This window comes from Motacilla alba, chromosome 3 (assembly GCF_015832195.1).
Source record: "Motacilla alba alba isolate MOTALB_02 chromosome 3, Motacilla_alba_V1.0_pri, whole genome shotgun sequence".
Classification (NCBI taxonomy): Eukaryota; Metazoa; Chordata; class Aves; order Passeriformes; family Motacillidae; genus Motacilla; species Motacilla alba.
Genome location: NC_052018.1, coordinates 65,163,127 through 65,184,541, shown reverse-complemented (window position 1 = coordinate 65,184,541; position 21,415 = coordinate 65,163,127). Strand labels below are relative to the sequence as shown.

Sequence of the window (21,415 nt, the reverse complement as noted above, 5' to 3'; positions counted from 1 at the left end):
TGTAACAAAGTAACCAATTTTTCAAAGGAGTTTAGACAGGCAGGTTACTCCTCTAATCACAATATAACAAAGATATTTGGCTACTTTTTTGATTGCTGCAGATTTGAGATATGCAGCAGCCTTAAACATAGGAATCTTTCTCACTGCTACATGCTACAAGAAAACTACTGGCATGAAAGCTGGGCTAGATGGGGCACTGACATCTAATGGACCTGTGTGTCACAGGTAGAGAGGAAACCATCCTTCTCACATATCAACCAGCTATTTCCTGAAGTACCAGTAGTGCACCCTAACAAGTAAATGACAAAAAGTAGCAAAGCCAAAGTAACGCAAAAGAAAGATGTAAAAAACTATGAAGCAGTACCAACAGTTAGCATGCATCTTTATGGATTAAAGATAAACGGCAAAGAAGGAAAAAAAAAGAGAAAAAGCAAGAAGTAGTGGACGAAGTAGTTTTTTTTATTCTTTTCTACTGGCTTAAAATTAAAAAAAATTCAAGACTTTACAAAAATGTTGCACTGCGAAGCATTATAAACCAAGTTATTCTGCTGCAGGAGGTTATGAAAATGAATTATAGAAATGACTGAAGACACAAAGAAAAAATATATTCCTGCTCCAGTATAGTTTTTTTACTGCACTTATTATTACTGAAAATTTTTTCTACATAGCCTAGCAAGAAGCAGTGAATCTACCTATGCCATAAGCCTACTGTCAAATCAACTGATCATGTAGCAGCATTTTTAAGAAATGGATGAATTTACAACAAGATCTACAAAGGTGATTCACTGCTGCAAGACAAGCTCATGTATTAAGTAATTTCTATACTCTGCACACATTAGATGCTTGCTGAAATAAGCACTTTCAACAAAACTCAAAACAGCACAAAGCACCATCAAAGAAACAGCTGGGGGTTTTGTCTCGGGAGGAACAATATAAATTACCGCAGCTTAAAAAAAAAAAAAATAGCCTCCCTCTTTGTTTTGAACATCATTAAACTAGCATGCCCAGAGCTGAACTCTGTTTTGGCCACTTCCTTGCCACCAACACTTGGGTACTTCCACACCAGGGGCACTGCCAGCCCAGGAACACACCCACCCCACTGCAGACAACTTTTCCTTCCCTTCTGCTGCCCTCAGTAAAGGATGGAGGAGAGCAGAAAAGCTAATATTTTCAAGAAGTTGAAGGACCCTATTGAGTGGTTGCCACTGTGAAAAGGTTGCCAACAATCAAAGCACAAATTAATTGTTAGGAGTGAGTATTTTGCACTCCTACATATCATTGAGGGAATGCCATTTGGAGTCACAAGTAGTTCGTCAATCAAGAGACAAAACCATTATTGCTAATGTGAGATGTAGAGGGGAGGAACAAGCATCTGCAAAGGCAGCCCAGACAGTCATACCAGGGACTGAGCAAAGTCAAGAGCCAGAGCAAATGACAACAGTTGCAACACAAAGTTCGCATTGCAGATGAGAAGGTAAAAAAAGTGTATTTTGAATACTCCTAATGCATTTTAAATAAATCTGCAAGAAGTGAATAGAAACAATTGTTCCCTGTCACTGAGGAAATGCCATGCATGAGCTTATGAATAATAATAAAAAGGAAAGACCTGGTTTAAAACATGAAATACAGTCTTCATCACCAGTGATACATTAAAAAATACTCTGCTTTAGAAGATTATTCCACAAAATAAGCATTGTTTGAAATGCAATCATAGCTTCTGAAGCTAATAAGCTACTTACAGTGTACCATCCCCAAAACTCACCTTACAGATATAGCTAAATCAACAGAATATTTAAATTGTTCATCTTTTTGTCCATTTATGCAATACATGCTCTACGTATTAAATATAAAGTTTGCTATTTTTGCTGCTTCTCCTACAACTTACTTTTAATGAAAAAATTTCTCTCTTATTTTAAATCATTACATATATACCAATGAGGGGTCAACATTAGTGTATTATTATAGCCACGCATTTTGACTATGAAATCCTCTTAATCCATGGAATTCCCAAAGTGCCAATAGGAGGCTTGCAAATTTGAAACACTGTCCTTAGTGCATCATGTATCTGATGCTTCCTGATCAATGTGGCGCCATCAGTGTCAGACAGGTGCTTTGTGCTGTTTTGAGTCTGTGGCATTTTGTATGCTTCAAAAATGTTAGTTTAACATACACTTCACAAGCAGGGCAGAGGCTGAAAAATGCATTTATTACATCAGAGATATGTCATGACCTCAAACAGAAACTAGTTTCAATAATTACAATATTTTAATCTTCTCTTTCCCTCTTAAAATTTAAAAAAAAAATTATGCATATCATGAGAAGGAAAGAATGTCTAACATGCACCTGAACAGATCAACACACTTTTTTTCTGAGCTATTAAACATACCTGGTCTAATAAGTACTGCTTGATTCTTTTCTCCAGAAAATAATTTCTCTATAGTGAATTATTAAAAAGGAAGCTGCAGAAATTTCAGGATAGCCTGTATATTTGCTCTTATTTTTGTTCAAGCTTTCTCTGTGAGCATTCAATATCTTCTCGTAGTTGGATGCCACCTAAGCAAAAGGTGCTTTTCACCCATGGAATGGTCCTGAATCTGATTCCATTACTACACAGACTTGTTCCACTCTTCTGAAGTGAGATTTGCTTCTGTATTATATATTACACAGAAACAACAACAAAATCTACAGATCATATATTTTTCAAAGTGTGATGGGTTATTGGTTCACCCCAATAGCAGCAGAGGTGTAAATTAGTGTCTGTGCTGCATATCTTTTGTCTCCTTCAGAAGGACCAAAAATTCCCACTGTGACTGCTGCTACTGCCTTGTGTGGCAGCACAGATGGTCCCACTTGACAACTGCTGCTCAGCTGGACAGAAGAATTCTACAGTGGACACTGGACTTCAAAATAACTTTCACTAACAGATCCAAGCCAGTTTGCAATCTGTAGCAGGGCTTTTGCTAATGGCAGCACTCTCAAGGGAGGAGGGCAAACTGCAGCTTTCAGAGCATTTTCTGGGCTCAGCTCTCCCCGTGCCACAAGCAACCTCAGTGCTGTGACAGGAGGGGGATTGGGCTCAGTAAACCAGCCTGGCCCTTTGAGAGACAAGATCCTCTCCTGTTGTAAAAACACATTCAGCCCTGACAAAATGTGGCCATTACATTAACATTTGAGTAGTTCATATTATTGTTTGATGGATTTCACACATTCATACTGCCAGAGAAACCTTGGTTTCTCTAGGGTTAATGCAACAGAATTTTGTTGTTTCATAACTGGTTTCACATTAGCAGAGAACCTAGACTTAAAAAATATCTTATGACGTACGGCCATCTTAGAGGGGGTGGTCTAAAGGGATATTTACATCATAATAAATCATTTATTTAGTCTACAAATACATTTTCAGAATATTTTCAAATTAATACAAATCTTATTGGTTTTCAATCTCTTTTCTGATCACAGTTCAACATTTTCACACCCTTTTTCAGAAGAACATTTCTCCCACTACTGCTCCTAAGAAACCTGGTAGCAATGAAAGGATATGATTCTGCAATGAATAACTAAGTAAATATAAGCATGACTCTAAAGTGGAGTCCCTGCTCACATTAAAAGTCAGAAAATGATCTTCAACAGGTGAAGTAAGAGCACACCCTTCACCTGAAACACCCATTAGAACTTCAACATCACATGCATTTCTTTGGTTAGAGCTCTGGATTTCAATATCTTGAGGCAGATTGGTCACCTTTATTTATTATTACATTCAATTTTTGTTTGGGTTTTTTATTTGATAGCTTGAAGGAAAAAAAAAAAAAAAAAAACAAAAACAAACCCAAGGCCCCTCAATAGCTTGCCTTCACTAATATCCCTAATACTTTCATGTCAATTTGTTCCTGTTTACAACATTCCATACAAACAGGGGTTTTAAGGCCATTTGTCCTTTCATTCACTCAGTAGCACTTCTCTATATTATTACCAGTAATTATTACTATAATAGTATATATTATTACTAGTATGATTATTTTTCTTTAACACAAAACATGAAAACTATCCCTATAACAAAATCATACCAGTATTTTGATATTTTCACAGCTGTATTTAAGTCCATGTTGTGAAAAACTACCACTACCATCTAAAAAAAATAAATCTTGCCTGATCAAACCATGCTCTGTTTTCCATACTTTACAGAATGGCTGTAAATATGTTTGGGCTAGAACAAGAAAATTTACACTGAAAACCGAAACCAGTCACCATTTATTTCATCAATGGAAACACAATCTTTCCAAGAGCAACTCAGAACAATTAAGTTCTCTTCCTAAAGACGGAATATGAATTATCTTCTCACGGAGCTTGCTCCTTTCCGTTAACTACATAGGAGAGACAAGGGATTTCACACATCAGAAAAATGAGATTCTAGCACCATTTTCTGATGGGAGTGATAGGAACAAACAACCAAGAAAACTGTTAAAGAAAAGTGATATTTCACCAAGAAGCTATCAAGCACAAAGAAATCCTCTACTACACAGGATATGTCAGTATACTTATTTCCTTAGTAGCTCAGATCTCAACAAAATAGGAACAAAACTCAATAAAATATTATTACTTAGTTTCAGAAGTTTCAGCAAGTTTCAGAATTTGGCAAACTTTTGTGATGCAGACCCTGACTTCAGTCTACAGTTGAAGAAACATTAAAACTGTTGCTGCGTTTCATCAGAAAGGCAAAACAAAACTGACGTTGTTTTCATTTACATGCAAACACTTGCCAGGGGAAAAATTCTGTTTAGATTATTTACTTAATTTGCATTATTCCTTTCCTAAGCAGTATCTTAGCCAAATACTAAACTGCTGTCATTTAGACAAATGAGGAGTTTGAAAATCTACATTTGCCATTCAGTGAATTGTAATGGGACGATTATCGGAAAAAAATTTGCTCATTAAAAGTGAGTCCTGGGTCTGAACCACAAAGAAAACAATAGCTACTAAATTCCCATGCAGGTAATAAATGCGTTGCCTTTATCAAAGAAGTCAGTAGATATCCTACTGAAAACATGGAGGATAGGGAATGCAATCCTTGTAAGGCTGAATCATGCATAAGAGAGCACTGGCTCCATTAGACAGTTTCCAAACTGAATTTCAGTTTTGATTTCCAGGAATTCAGTGGAAGAGGTTATTCTATCAGGTTGCAAATGTCAAGCACAGCTAAAGATTCAAAACCCACGAGTCAAACATAAAAGCTTAATAGTCGTTTGTTTCAAGGGCTTTTAGGACACACTTTGTTCCCTTTACATTTTTTTTAAACACTTTAAATACAAAAAAGAAGAGAGATTACCACCTCTAATAACAAGCTCCCAGAGGAAAAGTAAAAATGTTCGGAAACTCGCAATGGTGCTGGCAGTAGTGAGCTCAGCAGTAACCCAATTAGGAAGGGATTAACTGTCTGTACATGCATGCATCTACACTTTCTCCCTCGCTTCTGTGCTGAGTAGTCCTCTGAGAGGTACAGACACCAGGCTGACTTCCACCTAGCAATTGAGGGCTTAAAAAATTCTTTGCTTGATATGGTGCAGAGGGGACAGAAATAGATAGAAATAAACAACATTCAAGCTAAAACAAACAACTGAGTTTGAACAGTTTTTGTTAGTTTTTCCGTTTAATTTTGGAGTATAAGTCAGTGTGTAAGGAACAAATGGAGCAGCTCTAGCAAGTGAACAATTCCTTTATTGTCGGAATCCAGAACATCCCTCTGGGTGTCCTGGATGGCCAGAGCCACTGGCAGGGGGCTCTGATACCCTGGCATGCAGCCAAAGACACACGTGGGGTTTTGATCTTAGCCCATGGAGCAAATTACCAACTCTGTAGGAAGAATTACAAGCCACACACAAAAGTTTAGATAACATAGTAGAAGTAGTCACGAAGTGAAAGGAAGGATTTTTGAGTGCTGTACAGGGGGGGTTTTAAGCCTTGTACGCAGGGGTCCAAGTTCTGTACATGGGAGTCAGGGGTTCTAAGATGGAGGGATTTGGGTGTGCCCTGTCCTCTTTCTTTCTCCTTCCTAACCTCCATGTCTTTGGTGATATTGGCTCTCACAGATTGGTTTAGAGTAGAAAGTCACCATTCAATATACATAGTACGCATTGGGGAAAAAGTATAAACATGTAGTACATAATATATGATATAAAAGATGGCACCAGCCCCCTGGGAGGGCAGTGTGCCTTTGTCTGACCTGCTGAACGGGCCACAGCAGTTCAGGAGAAGAATCTTTTAGATAACCAACAATAAACTACCTAGAGAACAGACGACAGAGGACTATTGAGTCTTTCTTTAAAGGCACGGGTTGGAGGAGAGACTTTTCCATCTTTCGGGGTCACCCCAATCCGGGGCTGGAAACCCCACACTTTATCTGTGTGAGTCTGTGCCAGCAGTTTATATGCCTAACCTGCAAATGCATGTCTAGATCCTTGCAAATCCTTTTTCTCCTCTTCTTCTGTCACAAACTCTTTCTCAGCGGTTGGCTCACTGATGTCAATCAAAATACCTTTTATCTGCAGAGGACAAAAATCACTCCCTAGCCTAAAACACAGCAAAAAAAAAAATTCCCAAACATTAAAATACTTCAATTTGACCAATTACTATTTTAAGACAGAATGTAGTTTTGAACAAAAACCATAGCTTGCATTTCAGAGGATCAAAATGGGACAACTGACAATAGTGCTATTCTATCAAATAAAAGTACTTAATACAAACAATGTAAAACCCAAAAAGGTCTTCAGCCTCTTTGCAAGGAAGGAATCTACATTTTACTTCTGCTTTTAAATAAAGGCAGAACAGGTAAATGGATTCCCTTCTGGCTTAAGACAAAGAACAGGATACACAGTCACAAATGTAACCTGAAAGCAGCTGCAAGAGGTCAGACTAAAGAGTACAACACCATACAATAGCAGGAACTGGCACACTCTCCTTGTCTTCAATTTGACACACTCAAATGTGTGTCACACACAAGTGTGACACACACAAGTGTGTCTCCTTTGACACACTCTCCTTGTCTTCAATTATCACTAAGCCAGGGGACTTAATGAATCAGACACAATCTAAATATCATGTTTAATAATCCTGATGAACTACTTTTTTTTGCCATGATTTTGTCCAAACACTCCAAGTTCATTTTTACATCTGGCCACTACACCATCTCTCAGAAATAAGTCCTCCATTTTAATTATCTGTCATATGACAAGGTATTTCCTTTTATTAAATAACTTACTGGCTCATTAAATACCTCCTCATTCTCATGTTAGGAGACATAAGGAACAAATCCTTCCCTCTTCATCTTCTCCCTGCTCTTCAAAGAGTTTATAGACTTCAATGAGATGAGTATGGGCCCATGGCTTTCCACACCAAGAATCATAATTTACTCACTTTCATCCCATTCTAAGCCTTCCAGGGCATCCATTTGCTCTCCTTACTTTTCTCAGTATCTTTTGTCATTGAACTGCACTACACTATGCTGAACGTCTGAGGATAAGGCAAATCCAAAAAACATAGTATTCAGTAACACCATTTACCAAGGGCATGCAGTAGTATAAATAATGCTTTCATTCTGTTCTCTCTTCTTTTATTAGAAACTATTAATTACTTTCAATTCCTGAAACTGTCTTTGCTTGTTTTTGTTTAGAATATTCTGTGTCTAAAACAACACTAAACTCAAACCCAGAATTACCCTGAAGATCCTTTTTTGAAGTGTAGCCAATTAAGAACCAATTACTGTTCATGTGTAATTAGGACTGTTTTTTTCTGGCACAGTCTCTCATATGCCATTTTAATCACCTTAGAAAGCACTGCTACTCTTCACAGTACATTTTAGTTTTGCTGTCTTTAATAAATATGTGCTGGCAGTACACTTCAGCAAACTACTATTCATGTTTTTTTCACAAATCATTCACTAATATATAGAACCTAATATATAGAACTAATATATAGAACCATAAAAGTTCATCAAGAAACCTAATCCAAAGAGGACTCCTTCTTACTCTGTGACAGCACAAGGGGATTTGGTTTTTTTAGCTACAAAAACATCAACCAAAGTAGCTTTCCCTCCCTTTTATATATATATATATATATATATATATATATATAGGGATCCATCAACAGGTTTTGATAATATAAGTACACTGTGCTGACTGAATGACTGTGGTGGCCTTTTTACTCTAAATTTAAAGAATTCTGAAATATTTTTTGTGTAGCATCTCCTCAAAAGCTGGTAGCTATTTCTCAACATGTAACAGTTATTTAATAGCTACCAATTCTGTTGCTACAATTTTTAGCTGTACTGTTGGTACCAAAATACAGATTTGCTGGTCTGTAATTTCCAGCACTGGAAAGTTTTTTTGATTCTTTGGTTGGTTGTTTTTTTGGTTTTTTTTAAAGCTACCATAACATTTGCCACCTTTACACAAATGTATATGCAGACCAGTGAAGGACAAATGCTGTGCACCAGAAACATCAGTTCAGCAATGCCCTACAAGCTTTGCAGCACAGTAGTCTGGTTATTACTCATTTTAATGCACAGCACCAACTCACTAGAACTGCTTCTGCTAGAGTTCTGTCTGGGAGACACCCTCAGGCTTGTTTAGAATAGAAGACATAACCTATACCAAATCACACCCACTTCTTGTTCTTTACACATACAATTTACTTGCTCCAAAATAAAAGTCAAACACTCAAATAGACTGGCTTTTTGGTTTTGTGTTGGTTTTAGTCAGAGGTCTAACTTTTGTCTAACTAACTTATGAAAAATCTGTTATCAGAACAGAAATGCACAAATCTATTTTCCTTCAAACTTATTTACCCCAGGATCTCAGTCTATACCTGGGTCTTGTACATACCATGAGAACTAAATAATAGTCTACATATCAATAATAAAAAAATTGTACAATTAAAATTATTAGTGAAATAACCATACTATCTCTCCTTAAGACAGCATATTTTCATCTCATATAGATTTTGGAATAAAGCCCTCAGCTCTAGAAGCCTGACACAGAACAGCTAATTCCAGATTTACATCCAGTTATGTTCTCTGAGGAGTTATATAACAATATTTTAATGTAACAGGGGTGGCTATAAAGCCAGCACAGTCTTTAATGTTACCTGCATTAGCTATAAACTCTTTTCTTTCGCTCGTCATTTCAGCAAAATTTCAACATTCAAGCTAGAATTATCCATTGTTATAGTTGAGGGGTTTTTGGGCTAATAAAGAAACAAGAAATAAGCAATATTTAAAATAACTATTGCAGCATACTTCAGAAGTAGGGGTTGGCTCCTCTATCACCTAATTAAAATATAAATCAACATCAAAATACACCAAAATTTGACTATTTCTCTGAGGATTTAAATTAATAATAGATGTGAATATAAATTGATGACTAAGTAAAAGCCAGCCTGTCCACAGACAGGAGAAAATAAAGCTTTAGGACTCTAAATGCCTCAAATTTATGCCCAGTCTGCATGTGTTTCAAACCTGGGCACAGGCTTTCCATGTGGAGTTGAGAATGCCAAAACAAAAATAACTGGCAAAGAAGGGAATAACAACAAGATAGGCTGGACCACACTGTGGAAACATCTGCAACAGAAAAACCAGAAAGAGCAGGTGGGGAGAATGGAAACTGGATAAGGAACCTGGAGGGAACCTGGGACCTTAACCCAGAGGGTAAAGAGAAACAGAGAGAGAAGCATGACTGGCAGAAAAGCAGACTGAGTTAGGAAGCCTGAGTTACAGCAGTAACACCTGGACACGCTGAGGAAGATGACCAGGATGGGAACAAGCCACCAAGGAGAGAACACAGGAGGAATAGGTAGGTCTGTAACGGTACAGTTGGAAGGATCAACATTTGCAGAAGCGACTGAACAAGAAAGGCTGTGCAAAGCCTGCAGCAAAAGACCAGCATGGGAACCTATCCTTCAGTCACCTTCTTGTCAGCAAAAGAAAGGAAGGTTATTCTAAAACAACTGGACTAGATATTTAAAATAATAGGATTCCTTGTCTATACCCAGTTTCACTTCTGTCACAAAAATCCTGCAGGATGTTTGTCAAAATCACCTTGTACCAATTGCTACACTTGCCAAAAGAAGTAAAAACCACTTTCCTTGCATTCGGATGCTGGACTGCAGACCCCAGGCACCAGTCTGAAGGCTCTGCCAAGAGCCTGCAGTCTCAGATAAAGTCAGTGAAAGGTGTTCTATGAACAACAAAAGGTTTAAAAAGTGCAATCCCTTACAACACAGATAAGCAAGAAAAAGCATCTTCAAGCATCCAGAAGCTGCTGCATGGTTTATCTACTTTGTTTCTAATAGCAAAATTGCGTAAAGGGCACACTGCTCAGCTCAGCAGACAACTTCACTATATTTGAAACACCTGGGTACCACAGGGCCACAAATAATGTTCTACAGCATTTTAAAAAATGTGTCTAACAAAAAATCCTGCTCACAAAAGATTTCAAACAGCATGATCTAAAAAGGAATTGAGCCCCATATAAAACTACAAGGAAGAGGAAAAAATCTCAGCAGGTGTTCAGTCAGCAAGTATTGGCTTTTGGACACTAAACAAAGCAAGAGAGAGTGGAAAGATAGCAAAACCATGTAATTAAGGACTGAATCATAATGCATGTATGCAAGGGAGGCAAAATAAAACTACATTATTGACCTTAACTAGCATGTCATAACTTTATTATTTAACAAGACAGTATTAATAATGTTTTCCTAATATTTTGTGTGCGCTAGAAATTCATAATCAGAAAGAAAAAAATCGAGTCAATCCTCTGGCCTCTACAATCCTCCGGCTCACCTTTCAAACACAAAGCCACAAGATGTGAAGCTGATGCTCAGACTTTAACTACCAAACTTCTTCTGCCTCATTAACACAAACCTTGAACAAAAGGACACACAACAGGGAAAGATGGCAAGCCAGGGAGCACCAGTATTTCTACAGAGAATACACAGACAGATGTTCTCAGCTGATTTCAGAGTTCCCCCAAGTGAAGAAGCACACTTCATATTCAAATGTGAGGAACAGAGCTGTACCACTGTAGTACTAGGAAAAGCGGCATCCTACTGTATGACAACGACATCATTAAATGGTATTTTTCATACTCAACTTCTTAGACAAGGAGGATGGTGGTCCTGTCCCTTACCAGTCTGGTTACATACCTAGGTCTATCCACCCACCTCCAACTTTGCTTTTTGGATTAATCAACACACGGAAAATATTTTTAATCTCTTTGCACAGCACCTGCTTCAGTAAGACCAAAGGAGGATCCTGGAAAGCTGTCCTGACTAAGAGCACTGTAATAGCAGTGCTTCTCCGGTTCAACTATAACACTGATCTTGCACAATAATGTAGCAGACAGGCTGTGATCCAGGCCACATCTGTATCAGGAAGCACAGAAATGCAACAGGAACAGACCTAGGATATGCATACACTTGCTATGTGTCCTCTTTCAGTGCTCAAGGCTTCAGGCTAATTCTTAAATGACCCTGCAGGCTGCATGCTTACCAGTGCTTTTGGACCATGCTTTGGTGTGCCGTGGGACTTATCTTCTAGTGCAGTTTCATCCAGAACAGCTTCTGCACTCTAAGTTCTGTACTTGATCATACAACCCAAATAGGAGGGACAAGCTTGCTACAAGAGATTTCCTTCAAGAAACCATTGCTGATTTGAATAGAGAGCCACATCCCACTGGCACTGAACAGCAGCTACCAGCTTTAGCACTCTGTCTTGCTCCAACTTCCTACAGTTTTCAAGACCATTCCTTTCTTTAGTGGAAAGATCATTCCCTTCCTTCTACAGTTTCCCTTCAGAAACCTTTCAGATTCTGCTGCTTTGCTGAGAAAGCAGGTTAAGTCTCAAGTCCTTTACACAGTATGTGAAACTCATAAAACTTCTGTTGCTAAATTTAAATGTTGCAGAATCAGAAGAAAATCATAAGGAAAAATCCCACAAGCAGCTGAACACTCATTCTATGCATATGCAGCACTTGTACACAACTGATTCATTTCCATGTGGAATTTGCAGTATTTGTAAAATTAGCCATTTGAATGTCAGAGTCATTTTTGTATGGGGAAAAACATGTTAATAATAAATAAAACTGCAGTAATCTTAGTTTTTGCTATCTTTATATCTGCCTATATCCCAAATTTCTTCATGGATGTTAACATGCAAGCCTCCTTTTTTTTTTTTTTTTTTTGTTTTTTTTTTTTTTTTTTGGTTTTTTTTTGTTTTTTTTTGCCAACTGAACAGATGGCACTTTGCTATAATAAGGGGAAACAAAACCAGAGATAATGTTGAAAGAGTTTTGGGTTTACTTGCAGAAACTGGCAGGAGCTAAAACAACAAAAAAACCTCACTCTATTTCAATGCAACAAAAATGGAGACATTAACTCTGTGGGTATATTTTAAAGGCAAATATTTTACTTCTACAGCAATTATACCATTCTAAATTTTAAGAAGATGGTTACTCCCAGAGCAGATCTGAATTCAATATTTCGCTGACCAGGATTGGAAGTAATTACTTCTAGACACTTTGAGGGAGATAAATAAAATGCTTTCATTCATAGCACAGCATAGTTCCTTTGTACATGCAGCATTTGGAATTATTTGGGTAACAGATAATAGCCTATAATTAACTCTTCACATAAAACGAGGGAAAAATAGCAATACCACATGAGGCTGCAAGATGTAGAATACTTGCAATAGGACTAAGAAAGCAGGGTACCACTAAGTTGAATTTCTTTTCTCAAGCACAAATGGCTTCAGAACTATATTCCATAACACACAGGATTTGCCAAGACTCGTGTTGATACTCTTAGTAAGTGCTTTAGTTCAAGCAGTTACTACTTTTGAATTTTTGAGTTACCAGCGGTTGTGGCTAAAGGCTATTTCAGTAATATTGCACAGACAAACTACCTTATTTCCATCCAACAGCTCCATAAACAACAATCTCATTATCCTCTCAGTTATCTGTGACTACACCATGACTTGTTTTAAATCAATATTGCTCCATCCCTCTAGGATATTTACAAAGTGAATATATTCCTCATGAGCTGCTAGGAAAAATCCTACATTACCTTTCTTTCCTATCAGCTACAGAACCTCTTCCTTTCTGACCATCATATTTAAATTCAATCTACTCAAAATATCTGGCACAAAACAGTTTCTTCCAATGCTCCAAGTAGCATGACCACTGATTGTCTCAATTTTCTTTTCAAAGCATTTCACATACTGTTTGGAGACTCCCTTCAATCCCCAATTTGTGCCCTACACCTACTTCCTACATGGATATGTGGGAAGGATTCCCCTTCCAGCACACTAAGCTCCCCTGCTTACAACTTCTTGCTTTCTACTGCTAGCGTCAGCTATTTTGGTTCTCTTGCTAAGAACATAATTAAAGAAGTCTGCCAACAATGTGTTTGCAACCAAGTGTAGAAACAGACACTACTTGTTTAGAACAGATTCTCTCTCATCATGTTTCACAATATGTATCACTTGCTTTGATTAAGACTGCAAATTCTGCAGGTTTTAATTTCTGTTTCTGTAAGCGCCATTCTTATAATGCTCTGTAAGTGCTAAATAATGATTTAAACCATTAATCTACTGCCGACAGAAAAATGCAACTGGATTAAAGTTGATTAATTTGTTCTAAATCTCAATCTGATTTGGTGGGAAATAATATCTAGGAAGGCTGCTGTCTTTCTAGGTTGGTTTGTTTTGTTTATTCCTTATCCCACAGATTAGTTCCCATAGCAGTACTTTGTTTTTTCTTGTAAAGAATCAACAAGAACTCAATTTTATGATAAATTAGCTTTTTCAGCAGATTAAGCACTACATCTTCAGCAATTCTGAACTGTGTCACCTTCCACAGACATATGGTAGAATAAGCCAAATATACAAGGATCTTTTGGTACAGCTGCCCAGCATTTACACATCCCCATGTGCATATTATTTTCAAGTGTCTGCATCTAAAGTGTCATTAACATTCTTCAGCAGAGATATATTTTTGCAAGCGCCTGTTTCAAAAGCATCATTACAATACTGATGAAACAACACAACACCAACCTTCTAAGCTGATTTTAAATCAGGTCGTATTCAGGTTCAAAAAACTGAGAAAGTCTCAGCCAACACTGGCGTCAGCATGGAAGGCACCAAAGCACATTGAAGTGCCTCTGCTAAATCTCAGGAAAAGGTATCAGCAGTCAAATCCACAAGCAGACATTGCTGCTGCCAGCTTATTACATCTCTTACATCCAACTTCAAGGTAATCTCCAGTCCTCTCCAGTTTTTCTTTAAACTCTGTCACTTTCTGTAAATAATTCTTCCAGGCTATTAAGTGAAAAGCTATCAAAGACTAATTAAGCAGATAAGTATTTTAATAACCAGCTGGACAGCTTGAGTACTAAATTTTGTAGTTCTCAGGAGTGCTTGAGACACCTTGATGTTGTTCATCTTTTTTCCAACACAAACCCGAGGTTGACAATCTCATCTTACAGAGACATGCACAGAACTTTACATACAGATCTTTATTCAAATTTTGTATTTACTTGGACTTGTTACCAAGGCCTGAAAGAAGAGATTTGTCAGTAAAATAAGCTCATTTACTCTGCAGTAATATTTACCAGTGAGAAAATAATTATACTTCTTATAGTAATTCAAGAGCTCACCATAATCAGATCTCCCAGCCTCTGGAATCTCAGGACAGATGACCTCCTGACTAAGGTCATACTGACTGGGGTGGCACAAAATGTGCCTCCCTCCACCCCAGGAACAGCAAAACTTGATGCAAGAATCCATAGCACACACCCAGTGCCAGGCAGCACACTGCTCATTGGAGACTGCTTGAGCCTTCCTGCCTCCTGGCCAGCAGCACACATCAGGACAAACATCTGCCTGAGGCTGTGGCACAGCAAACTCTTCTGTTACATCAGTGAGAGAGATTGTATCAAAGCACTGGGCTCAAGCAGGTGAGAGTGGGTGCCTTGCATGCAAAGTCAATTTCTCCCACACTTAAGAAAAATATATGCTCACACACACATCTAATCAAAAGCTGTTTTGTCTTCAGGTAAACACAGTAATTTAAAACAGCTATTTTATTTTAGTAAGCCAATTCAAATTTTCTTGAAGGGTGTCATGATTTCTTTCATGCATCTGCTGCCCAGAGAGAGCAGGACTCTTTGGAGAACAACCTGTGCATGTCTGTTGCACTTGAACTTACTGCAGAAACTCTAATATTGCAGTTTGTCAGTGACCTTTTTGTCAGCTGATCCGTAATGACACAGCAAGAAACTCAGCCACCCTGTACTGAAAGAGAAAATTACAAGAAAGAGGATGTCTACAGTCACTTCACTATCCAGTTCACTGGTATGCTGTGAAAAACACACAGGATTCTTTTGCCAGTCTCACCCTCCAAAGCAAGCTGAAGCAGCAGCTGAGTAAAGAATCAAGAAACACAATGACAAAAGGACTCAGTAAATTGAAGTGCGAACACTAGGTAGGAAGAAGAACACTCAATTCAGGAGTAAGCTTTTTGAATAGAGTAATGAAAAAGGTTAAAAAAACCCACCTAAACGCTAACAACTCCTTACTTCCAGCCACTCTTAGGAGTGGCAATTTCACAGTTAAAATAGTTGCTATTCAAATCCAGACTCTATGGTTGCAATTTAAATACTGGGCAGTAGGAAATAGGAAAAACAGATTTGGCAACTCTTCCCTTTAGAAAATGTAATACCAACCCATTGAAAGTGAACACCATTTTGAAGACATCTCTGCTACGAAAACTTCTAGGAACAGGGAATACACTAAAGCTTTATGGAGACTTTAAACAAAGCTCATTGGCTGAGAGGGCAACTTTTTTTTTTTCTTTTTAAAGCACTGACATGTAATAGACAAAGTATAAACATGAAAAGATGACAAGTTATTCTTACTTTCTTGGAAGAGAGCAGGATGTGTGAACTAATGTTACCTGCCTGGCAAGACCACAATCTGCTCTGCCTTGCAGGTGGCAGCACTTAATAATCTAGTGCTGAACATTTTGGGCACCATCAGCACACACATTCTGTCATTTAGATACAGCTCTTGCCTTTAATGACTCTCTCTGTGCTCTCCTATCTAAGAATAGACAGCACTCAATTTTGCACGGTCTTTTCAACTTCCAACAACACTATGCAAAAAAGGGTCAAAGATCAAACTTGCTTAACTGACAGCCTGCTACAAACTTTCAATCCAAAGTGAGCACAAGCATCAAGGGCTGACATTTGTCAGCTAAGACACAGTGATGACCATCCAGATGAACTACTGTTTAACTCGGGTCACAGCCACAAAAATATTTCCTGAACAACAGCTCTGTGTTAAAAACACAAGTAACACTTGTATGTTGCTGAACCTAAGAAACATACAAAGAAATCAAACCTTACTATTTAGTTAGTGATTAAACTTGTGATAAAACCAGGGAGCAATAAAGTTTCCTTGGAAGGTGGCAGAATCTCACCAATCTTCATTAAACCATATGAGATGGAGGGCATTTCCTCTATTATCTTCCAAAAAGTAAATATTGTGGTTCACATGATTATTGTACTTATTTATTAATTTGATTTTCAGCATAGAGCCAGGGAAGAAAAAAAATCTATTGTTTTCATTTCCATAGGTATAATTCACTTAATATAGACCTCTAGGCAGAAACTGGCATCTTAGATTAAGCTGCCTGCATACTTTTGCTAAAGGCCAAGTATTTTCTAAAAAAATACATATGTCAACTATAAAGCATGTTTTTAAAATCTTACAAGCATCTTAATTTACTTTAAAGAAGTCACCAATCACTGCTCAGAGATGGATTGGGCATGGGTCCACAGGTGGTGAACACTTGTATTGTGCATCACTTGTGCTTTTTTTTTACTTGTGGTCTTTCTTTACCAGTACTATTATTTTTAGGGTTAATAGTAGTAGTATATTTTATTATCATTAGCATTATTGTATTTTACTTTTTTTTCAGTTAATAAAGTGTTCTTAACTTAAATGCTTGGGTTTCTTTCCTGATTCTCCTGCCCTTCCCACCAGAGTGGGAGACAGCAAATGGCAGCATGATGCTGAGTTGCCAGCTGAGATTAAACCACAACTGCAATTGTGAAGTGGAATTAACACAACCTTGGGTCTACAGCAATACATTAAAATTATTTGCTATAGAATATAAAGAACAAGCAGAGAGAAGACTAAAAATTCCCTCTTTTCAATGTATTACACAGTCTGAGACAAAGTTAAACTACAGAACAAAATCATTGCACATTAATGCCCATGACAAGCAAGGGAATACTTGCTTCAGGGGCGTTTTGACTGTTCTGGTCCTCACATGATGTAGACATCCTGAATCAGGCTGACTTCCAGGCATTAACCTAGTCATCATTTGTAAGTGTCAATCTCATTTTCTGCTTACTTGCTTCTACCCACACCCAGCCTTCCTGGGCAATACACTTTCACATCAGATCTTCCTCATTTCAGTTTCCCACCCACAAATTTTCCTTCATTCAAAGGTCCTGAAGAATCAGGCAGACCACGAGATAAAAGGCAACATTAATCAAGATAAACTGGTATTTATATAATTTTTATTTTCTCTTATTGTTTATTAAATATTGCAGAGACTGCTGCTCTCACATCTTCTAAGTGTAGGAAAAAAGGAGAGCACCTAAATCCCAAAGCCAGAGTTCAGTGAGTCTCCAGAATTGTTTAGTCACTGTGTAAAGTTACACCTTGAACAATACAGAATAGGGGGCCTGTAGGAAAGAGTCAGGCATTAGATCACCTTTCTTTGGTTCCTTACTGCTTTATCTAACTAAACTAAGTTTTCTACATGCTGCATATGCCTACACATTTATTAAAAAAAATCCAAAATATTAAATTGATCTAAACTTTAATTATGGACATTTATGGAAAATTTAGGAAAAATTACTATAAAAAGTCCTTCAATTTAGTATCTCCTTTCATCCAAAATTAGTATCACCATTACTATTTTATGACTGGGAATGAATTACCAGAAAATCCAGGACTTGAAGTGGCTGATCATCAACTCCATGTGGGCCGGTAGGTTACTCATTATGGAATGACTGCAACCCAACTCCTATTTTTTGCAGATGACCTATCACACATCAAACCATACAACAGACCAAGGATGATCTTTAAAAAGGAGAAATCTGCTTACAGAAGCCAGGAGTCATAAAAAAGCATGGAAAATTGAGGATCTGAAAGTGGATGTATCAGCAATTCATATCCTTTAACACCATATGTGAGTATTTTTGTCACACATTGACAGGAATTGTACAGCTATAGTTCTAAATTATAAAAAAGTAATTTTTTACTTAAAATGTGAAAAGTTTCCACTATTTAAACATTATCAATACCTTTGGGGGTGGTTTTTCTTTTCAGGGTTTTTTTTTTTTTTTTTGGACGAACAACTTAATCCACAGCAGTATCACAGCTCTGTGAATTTAATCACCGTCTTTCATAGCACAGTAGGGAGGAGAACACTAACCTCCATAGCCATCACAGACATTTGGCAACGAGTAGGCCACTCCATCTTCATAAAAAGCTTTTCTTTATTACGTTTAAAATTTATCGAAGTGGAAAAATGGAGACAAAAAGTTAGTTTATATTAATGATGTTAAGCAATTTGCTTATTTGTTTTGAAAAAGCTTTTCATTTACGGATTACCTCCACCCTAAAATGATGAAACACTTAAGTAATTTATTATTCTTTATTGAAGCTGCAAAAATATAAATCCCTATTGCCAATTGAGTCAGAATGATTATAAAAAAGGTAAATTTAATTTACCAGATGCTAAATAGTGATCTCCAGTGACACCTCACAGAAGTAACCTACAATTTTTAGATTGCAAACACCCCATGCATTCATCATAGAGCTACTTGAAGACAGACAAGTTTAAGCCTTGCTTTTATTACATTTATTTTCAATAAATCCTGACATAATTACCAACTATAAATAGAGTTATTTCAAAACAGCAAAACAGAAATTAATAATTAATTATTAGTACATAAACTGAGGAGCCTAAAAGTGAGAGGAGAGCTAAATAGTTCTTTAGCTGTCCATATTGGAACCTTACTGCTGCATGCAGTGCTTTTTAATCATGCATTCACAGACCACAATTGCAAAACAATGTCAAGAGACACCAAAAATTCAGCAAGGCCAATTAATAAGATAGGCAGAAAATGATGACCATGCTGAGCTGGAAAAAGATGGCATTTGTTTCAAGTCTGCAAAATGTCATCTCCTGTTGAGAACACAGAAAACACAAATGAGCATTCTATAAATGGATACATGAATATGTGGGAGGAAAAGCACAGAAAAAAACCCACAACACCACTACCTTAAACCTGCTCAGACATTAAGCATCCACACACATCCATCCACTCTTAGAAGGAAAAAAAATAAAAAGAGACCACAGAGAGACATGAGCCACGAATTCCAACTGAAGGGCTCTGACAGTTTTTCCCATTGGTACCACTTCATGGTTTAAGCCTAAGACTTTAGTGAAGCATGATCAACTTTCTCTGATTAATTACTTGTGTTACCCTGACACCCAGGAGCCTGGAGCCAAGAATATCAACAAGCAGAGCACTGAGCAAGCACAGGCTGTGCAGTGGTTGAAGGAGTGCAGAGGATGAAGGCAGTCTGTAGCCCAAGCTCAAAGTGAAACACAGACAACTGGGAGGCTAAAGAGAGACCCTCAACACAAGTCAGCATGAGAGGCAGCAGTAACAAGCAGCAAGCTTCTTTTAGCAGAAAAAGATTTTCTGAGGCTTTTTAATCCTTTATAAAACAGACACATGTTGGAAACAAAACCAAAGACTACCCTCCTCTGAGATGTGCCAAAAATTATCTTCCAGCTTGTGAAGCAGAAAACGTATAACAGAAAACAACTAACAGGAAGGTATAAAAACAGCAAAGCCTTTTCATGTTAGCATAGTCAGGTTAAAAGCACAGTCAGGTTAATTACTTAAATCTTTTGGATCTTCTTGCTGTTCATTGTTTATAAATATATTATCCATTCATTTGCCCTTATTTTCACTGCTGGACCTAATTTAAACAAAGATTATATACAGTTAACAAGTTCCAAACCAAAGATACATTGCCAACCCCAGAAGCAAGTATTCTCTGTGCATATACAAGTATTCTTCTTATCAAAAAGCTCATTAAACTAGCCTTCAATATTCTTCATTATTATTAGGTTTCTTTATTGAAGTGTCATTTGCCTTAGTTTTTCATATTATAATTTCTTAAATAGCTGTACATGTCTAATCTGCATTGTATATTTCAGAAAAACTCCATTTGTGAGCCACCATGGAGCTTTTCAGAATTTCTCTAAGCAGACCTAAAAGATGATACAGTGCCTTCAAACATTTACCATCTGCTTAAAAAATTTGCTACTTACTACTAAGCCTTTCACAGTCTTTAAAGGTAAAAATGCACAATTTCATAATCCTTTTTAATTCCCTCCACTTGAATTACCCATGCTAAAAGTGATCAGAAAAGAGGTTTTGTTGTGGTTTTAGTCTTCTTTATGCCTGTTTCCCATACACCATTCACTGTCAAAACATGTTCCATAATAAAATGCTCAGTTTCCAATTAGCAAAAAAAGGTTCCAAAAATGCCATATTTTCCATTGTGAATGTAACTGAGGCAAAATCCCTGCCTCCTTTCCAGTGCCAACTGGACACGGTATCATTTCAGCAAGATCTACACAGACACCCTTATGTAACCAACCCTCCTTGGAAGAGTGACAGGTAGGTCTCATTACTGCTAGATAGCATTCATTTCCACACTTGCCTTCAAGTGCGACGACACTGCCAAACCCTTGAGCTAAGATATAGGTGGTGTTTGTACAAAACAGGCCTCTGCTTTCTAGCATCATAAAATCAGTTATTTTTTAACTAGATATTCAACTGACAAAGGTGTCTGATAAACACACTAGTTCAAGCATTCATGTAATAACACACATGCTGAGGTTTAAGGTTGGGATCAGACTGTTTGCATAGTTATTTCCAGACTCACTTCTATACTGTCCTGCCAAAGTTTGCTTCACTGCCTGGAGACCCAACCTCTTAATACAATGTCAAGCTGTTATTTTTATCAACAACAACAACAAAATTACTGTATTATTTTAAAATTAAACATCCTACTAAGGAAATAGTTTATTTCCTTTATAGAGAGACAATTTCAATAAATGATACCTTAATTCCTGTATATATCTATGATGTTACTTTCTGGAAACAGCAGGTTTTTATTCAAGCCAGTAACAAGACCACAAAGGGAAGCTATTAAGTAATTATGCTGAGAAGGAAGGAATGTTCAATACTTTCCTCTGCTTCCAATCACACT

The 21,415-nt window shown here is 37.3% G+C and overlaps 1 protein-coding gene and 1 long non-coding RNA gene across 9 annotated transcripts in view; one reads left to right on the top strand and one right to left on the bottom strand.

Moving 5' to 3' along the window:
• Nucleotides 1–21,415, bottom strand: part of UTRN (utrophin) — a 342,608-nt gene that overhangs the window by 142,721 nt on the left and 178,472 nt on the right. The gene's annotated exons all lie outside the window — the stretch shown is intronic.
• On the top strand, nucleotides 8,115–21,219 carry LOC119698583. Its single transcript, XR_005256183.1, has 2 exons — nucleotides 8,115–17,613; nucleotides 18,154–21,219. It is a non-coding gene; the product is annotated as an uncharacterized LOC119698583 (long non-coding RNA).